We start from the raw sequence: 7,939 nt of genomic DNA on the forward strand, positions 1-7,939 counted from the left end.
GAAAATGAGATTGATGACTGATAAGAATTTCTAGCCATCAACTCTACCCATCTCTGCATTCGTGGATCGCTAGGACCAACTAAACTTATTATTACATGCCGAGGTTGCATCAATGGAATTCTCTCCAAAGTAAAAGTGATAAAGATGGATCCATAGCTGACATTTCTCATCTTACTGCTTTTTACTTTAGTCAGTTAGTTTTCAATCAAAGGGAGTATTGTCTCACACCAGTTGAACATAGTTGGCTTGAGACACTCGAGCGCATACTGCATATATGATCTATTTGCGACATGAAGTGTCATGCTACCTGCCAACTTTGCTATAGTAAAGAGAATTGTTCTCAAGGTAAAATCATGAACATCCCTGATGTTTATCTTTCCATCTTTGCTAGGTTGTGTACCTGGCTGACATAATTGTTGAGTGTAGTCCCTCATTTATTCACCCCCATGGGCAGAACCTGAAAGAGAAATGGGGGCACCACGTCTTGACAATCTTGTGGGAAATTAAATATCATCGATAAATATACGGAGCACTTTGTATCCTATGTGAAAAACCTATTCCATTGGATCCCATGAATGAACCAAGAACTAAAATAGTTCTAACTGTTGCCTCATCCTGGATAACCTGAAATAATTAAGTAACCCACAATCTCTGAGGGCCTCAGCAGCACCAGGATCATTTACAGCAACCATATCTTGTTCTTCATGTTCTCTTTCATGCCATGTGATAGCCATTCTAATCCGATCAAAGTCTGAAATCACACCATAGGCTTAGTTAGGATCCATTTCATGCAAAAAACTGAAGAGATTTTGGGAAAGAATGATGAATCAAAATTCTAAATTGTGCTCAATGCACCCCTGATCTATAAACAGTGTAATGCAGAGTAGTTTCCCTTCTTTTTGACTACTCTGTAGCATAGTTTTCAATGCATAAGGGTGCACTGATCCCTGGGCATATTTACCCTAGGGACCCCAAAGCCCTAAATTTTTTTCCTAAAATTGAAAAAGAATGAGCTTAAATGAAAGAGAAGAGGTAGATATCCTACCTGGTCCTGACGGCATGAAGAATGATCCACAGAATCTCCCGCAATCAGCTATTGAAGTTTGAGGGAAAAAATGGTTTAGAGAACAAAACTAAATGGTAAATGTCAAATGGTAAAATGACTTGGTAAATTCTTGTTTTATGGTTATTTCATGTTTGTTAAATGAATAAACTATAGTTTTTACCTATTTTTACCAATGAAATAGGTGTGGTTAATCCATTTGGTGGTTCTTTGGGCAGGTTTACAACTAACATAGTGAATTTGACATGCATGATCGTAAAATGTACTTTTGACCACAAAGCATACTTTTATCTCTTTTTCGAGCTCTGTTAAAGATCGAAAAAGGAACCCCCTTAGAGTGCTCTTTTAGCTCTTTTCAGACTCTCAAAATATAAAAATATTGTCAGGCTATTGTCCTTTTCAGCTCATAAACAAATTGGAAACGCCATCTACTCACTATAAGTTTAACCCTTTTTTGGACTGAGTCAAATTACTTACGAAAAAGGAATAAGTTGATCGAACATGGTCAATAGGTTCTCTCTTGTATTATTTTATGCTTTTTTGGACTTGAGAGACAAATTTATGAAAAAGAACTTGTGGAGTTTTCTTTTTGTCCCTTTTCAAACTCTCTAGACATGAAAAGGAATGAGTTCTCATTGTCGTTAAACTTGTTAAAGCATCAAATAGCGACAAACTTGTCCATCATGACAAGACCAAGTTTCACCCTCACTAGACTTGTTAAAACATCACATAGTGACGGATTCACTAGACGCGTAGAATTTTACATTAATCATATGTTATCCTCCCAAAGTTTGTTAAAAAATATAAAGAGGTACCGGTCAACAATGACTGGGGAAAATGGGAAAAGGGATAAATCACTTTATGGCAGCAATTCGCTCTTGAACATGACACTTTCAGTTCATCATTGTGACTATTTGGGTTGGGAATCTACTTGATGGTTATCATACCTATGGTCTATCACACCATCCATCACTTCGGTTTTGGGTCAATTTTGCCAATTCATTCACTGTTGCCGACATGTTCAAGATAAGTCGCTCAGTAAACTTCATCCTTTGCAATACTCATAAACCTTCATTTTCATGACCTCCATTCATGAAAATTGTGTCATTAGTCACATTTTGTCTTCAAAATCATTACAGTCATTTCATGTCATTGATGGGGGATACATCAAGGCCCTCCTACGATGAGTCGCTTCTTGTCGACATCAACACATTATCCAGGAAGTTGACTTAGAAACACCCTTCCAGTACCCTGAGGCTTGCATACATCAATGGCAAGTTTCTCACTTCCGGCGATGGGTGAAATCACAAGCCTTTGACCAAAAGACTTTGTATGGTGTTCGACATCGAAACATCTATTCACACCATGCAGAATGTATTGTAGTACCTTGAGAATCATTATCATTATTGGTGATTTCTCCCGCGTCTGTTAACAGCTTACATCATTAGCTGGTAATCAGACGGTGTCTTCCCATGTTCAACTTGAGATCACATTTTCACATGGTTAGAATCATACTTGATAAAACAATTGGATGAGATAGAGGACCCCAGATCTAGTTTCATCGATCTGGGTTGTGATTTCATGTGAGTACTAAATCATCTATATGAGGGCTTTACACCGATGGTCATCTTATCATGGGTCTACATTTGTAGACAACTATCTAATTTATGTACATGTATGAAAGCTTAATATGTTAATTATGAGTATGCCTTCCCTCAGTAATTCATAAAAAATTCAAATATATCATGATGCAGGTCACTGTGTTCTTCAGATCCTCCTCATCACATCATAAATCATATCACTCAACATTATCATTTTTGACTTGATGCTTTAGTGGGCAGATGTTACAGGGCTATTTGGGAAAATCACTCCTGACAATCATATCAGTGTAAGCAGGGTATATCAAACCCGAATTCAGTTGCTACATGCCCTAGACATACCACCTCATTGAGTGCTTTCATACATGAGAGTTTCCTGGCTTCAAACCTGGCTGAAGTGCTTCCTTGGGTCACTAGTGCACCCCTAGTCAGAGGTAAGTTCTCTATAGAGCAGGTGGCCCCATTCAGGGATGTGTTGCAGAGCACCTAAGCCCATTCAATCCTGCGCTGGGTGAGAATCCTAAAATTTTTCATTGGATCCTGAGTATATTCCTCCTTCCTAGAGCCTTCTAGAAGGAATCCAGCTCCTATTCTATCAAGTTGAGCTCAACTTAGGATAGCATTGGATCATCAAATCCTCTATCCTCTCTTCCCTTTTAACATGGAAACTAATCATCCAATTATGGAAAACCATTCAATGCCATATTAATGACAAAACCACTTGCATTCATTTATAAATTGGCCTCCCATCATAGAGCCAAGGGGGTTGGATATTATAAAGAAATATTGTTGGCTTAGAGACTAGGAACCATTGGAAAAGTAATGTTATGCCACTGGATTGATGTTGCTATTGGTGTGATGAGGGCTTGGACTAAGCTGGATGAGTGACACGAGATCGAACCACATTGGGTATAACTTCTCCTTCTATCAATCAATAAATTTTTTTGTTCCTTTTCCAATACTTTTGTCTATATCTATGATGAATGTATGTTCAGATGTTGTCGATTCCATTTGTTTACAATAAATAGATCATATGCTTTGATTGTTTCCATCTTCTATTTATGTTGGTAGGTACCAGTTGAACGAATTTAGTTTGAGAAGGAGTGATGGGAGCAACTCAAAGGGGATCAAAGGAAGCGAAGGATCACAAGTAGGTTCATTTATCTTATATGTTTATTGTAGGAAAATGTTAAACATCTTTACTTCAGTTGTTATAAGTGTAACTACCCACTTAGGGAAGATATACTTATCTGTAGGTATAAATTCCATATAACAGGGAGAAACATAATTATATATAATATAATGTAATGTAATGTAATATAGTGTTTTGCATATTGTTAAGTTATGGTATGTTCTATGCTTATAACAGTTTACTTCTTTTTCTTATTATATTCCACCGATTAGCAATCACATGTACATAAAGTAAAGTGCAGATAGAACATTAAACGATCGACAGAAAACAAGCCAAGACAAGAGACACAAGATGTGGCGGCTAGCCAGGGACAAACCCCACAATGTGTGGGGAAACCCTTTGATAAATTCTTCTTTTATCTTCAATAATTCAGCAGAGAGAAATAGTACAATAAATCTGATTCATATCAGCAGTAGCAAACCCTAGATCAGCAGCATCAGCATTAGCGGCTTCATTATCAAACTAGGGCAGACGATATCTCACAAACCGACAGTCGGATTGACTTCATTCCACCACCAAAAGTTTTGGCTTCCAGAGGAGGTTCATATGAACCTACAGCGCAGTTCAGATGAGGAGATCTTCTAGGCCACGCAAGTCAATCTTTACTTCTGCAGTTGCAGCTTTAGTTTCAGCAGTTTCCGGCTTCAAACTAGGACAGTCGATATCTTGCAAACCGTTCGTCGGATTGACTTCGTTCCACCACCAAAAGTTGCGGCTTTCAGAGGAGGTTCAGATGAAACTACAGTGCAGTTCAGATGAGGAGATCTTCTAGGCCACGCAAGTCAATCTTTACTTCTGCAGTTACAGCTTCAGTTTTAGCAGTTTCCGGCTTCAAACTAGGGCAGTCGATATCTTGCAAACCGTTCATCGGATTGACTTCATTCCACCACCAAAAGTTGCGGCTTTCAGAGGAGGTTCAGATGAACCTACAATGCAGTTCAGATGAGGAGATCTTCTAGGCCACGCAAGTCAATCTTTACTTCTGCAGTTGCAGCTTCAAATTCAACAGCTTCCGGCTTCACATGTGTGAGAGAGAGAGACCCATTTCAGCGCAGTAGAGAAGAGACTCATATCTGCGCAGTAGAGAGAGAGAGATGTGATGAGATGAGTGAGTCCAAATTAGGAAAAGTCTTCTTATATTTATACACAACGTTGGTGGGTGAATAGATGCGACTGTTGGGCTTCTGAGCCTACATGAGTTGTAGGTCGGCATGATAATAATTCCATAATCAAAATAAATTCATATCTCCATGAATACTTATCGGAATCGGATGATCTTTATATCAATCCTACACCTCTCGACGAGAGGAATCTAATAAAAATATTATCAGCCATGAATAATATGACCCACATGAAGTTTTGCCTGGTTGCCAATTTTAACACTCCCTCTTGACCATGGAGAACTTCATCTGCAATCTGTCTATCGGTCGTTACTATTCATCCATCAATTGTACTGCCCTATACAGCCTGACCCTTGCCATGCTCTGCTCTATTTTTCCTGTCCTGCTTTGTCTTGTTCTGCCCTGCACTGATCTGTACTGTTTTGTTCTGTGCTGCTCTGCTCTTGCATTGTTCTGTTCTACTCTGCTTTTGTCCGAATTATGAAGAAGAAGAAATGATCGAGGATGTATCATACTGACTCAAAGTCAATCTCAGAGTATGTACCACTGGTCCCAGACCAGTCTCAACCAACCCAAAGTCAGTGTCATAGTGAGTACAACTCCAATGGTCCCAGACCAATATCATCCTCCATTGACTCAAAGTCAGTCTCAGAGTATGTACCACTGATCCCAGACCAATCTCAACCGACCCGAAGTCAGCGTCATAGTATGGTACAACTCCTACCACTAGTCCCAGACCAGTATCATTGATCCCAGATCAATGGAGGTCATCCTAGCGTAGGGAGTACGGTAGTTACAACGATGCGTCCATCGGTACTACTATGGTCCCTAACTTCATTTCCCTACTCATTGATCAGATGAGAGGTACTTCCCATGAGTCCTAGACTGCATGGGTAGGATGCCTCGACAGGAGAACTAATCAATCCTGTCCTCACAGGAGAACACATCAATCCTACTACAATTTCCATGGAGAACACATCAATCCAGGCTGCCATGGAGAACACATCAATCCAGGCCTCACAGGAGAACACATCAATCCTGCTACAATCGCCATGGAGAACACATCAATCCAGGCCTCACAGGAGAACTAATCATCCTGCTACATAGGAGAGCGAATCATCCTGTTCCACAAGAGAGCGAATCATCTTGTCCCACAAGAGAGAGAATCATCTTGTTCCAGTGTGAACCACCAGGGGAGGGTGAGTCACCCCGTGGTCGTATGTTGCTCCAGTAATAACCGCAAGCCCTCAGAGCTCAATGTATGCAACATGCATGACCATTGTATCAACCTGTATATCATCTTAATGCGATGGAGCCTCCTTGCTCATCAACTTACCATATCCAAGATGATGTCTATCTGCTGGAGCAATCGACGAATACAGGATTCCTCAATAATCGGATCCCACCTCTGGTTGTTACAGAGAATCACAGTGGTATCCAATGTAAATCTAAACAGCTCATTGAAGAGCTTTCGCAACCAGAGTGCCTCACACGAGGTTATGCTAGCAACAATATATCCTGCTTCGGCGGTGCTCAAAGCCACCGACTTCTGCTTCCTGCTCATCCAGGATATCGAAGCAGATCCCAAGGTGAAACAGTACCCAGAAGTGCTCTTACGGTCCACCACACTTCCTGCCCAATCAACATCAGTATATCCAAGTAGTGTCACATCTCCGGCAGTGTATCTTAATCCATGAGAGATTGTGTCCTGAAGATATCTCAGAAGATTCCAGGCATCAATCCAGTGAGGCTCAACCAAATATGAGCTCACAATGCTAACTGCAAAACATATGTTCGGATGGAGGTTCACCAAGAACATCAATGCGAATGAGTTTTTGAAACTTAGAGGCATTTCCCAAGTCTGGTCCGACATCACTACCATATAACTTCTAAAAGTTAAGATCCTCGAGGTAGTCACAGGCTTGCAGTCCATCATACTGAATCTTTCCAATATCTTTACCACATATTTTCCTTGAGATAGGAAAATTTCCCTTGGCTTCTGCCACACTTCAAGTCCTTGGTCCTTCATTTCAAATTCAGAGGCCATCTCCCTCTTACATTTGTGAATGAGAGGGTTTGCACCTGTAGAAAGAGGTCATCCACATGCAACACCAGTATGACAGGCTTTTCATCTTCAACCTTAAAGTAAAGGTTAGGATCGGCTTCACTCCTAGTGAATCCCAACTTCATCAAGTAGCTATCGATCCTCTCATACCATGCTCAGGGTGCTTTCTTCAGCCCATAGAGAGCCTTCTTCAACCTGCATACATGAGATTTTCAATCATAAATCTCAAATCCTTCGGGTTGCTCCACGTAGACCTCTTCTTTGATCAAACCATGCAAGAACGCAGTCTTGACATCCATCTGATGTAGGTTCCATCCTTGTGAAGTCACAAGGGATATGATCAAGTGGATGGTCGTATATCTGGAAACAGGTGCAAACATCATAGTCTATACCTCCCTTCTGGGATAAACCACGAGCAACAAAATGAACCTTAAACTTTTCCATACTTCCATTTGCTGCATGCTTTATCTTGTAAACCCATTTTGAAGTAACAATTGTCTTGTCCAGGGTCTAGGAACTACTTCCCAGACATCATTCTCCATAATAGACTCATATTCTATGGTCATAGCACCCTTCCATAGTTAATGCTTGACAACATCTGAGAATGATGAAGGCTCATTTTGTATGATTGTGCTCATGATGGTCAGGTATCCTTGATACTTGTTAAGTTTCTTAATTTGACGGAAGGTTCCTCAGGGTGCAGCATGTCCTTCAGAATCATCAAGTATCCCCCTAAGCCATGAAGGCCTCTTCCTAGAAGAGGAAGGCTCATGTGGATGAGAATCAATCAGATCCATGGGTTCTTCTACATCAGGCATTGATTCATCATCCTTTTCTTTCAGTTCCCTGGTGTTGGCTTCTTGAGAGCTCCTCAAAGTCAGAAGATTGTTCACCTTGCGG

Source organism: Pinus tabuliformis, chromosome 2_1, assembly GCF_031772625.1.
Source record: "Pinus tabuliformis cultivar Carrire ecotype Pingquan chromosome 2_1, CPIR1, whole genome shotgun sequence".
In the NCBI taxonomy this organism is placed as follows: domain Eukaryota; kingdom Viridiplantae; phylum Streptophyta; class Pinopsida; order Pinales; family Pinaceae; genus Pinus; species Pinus tabuliformis.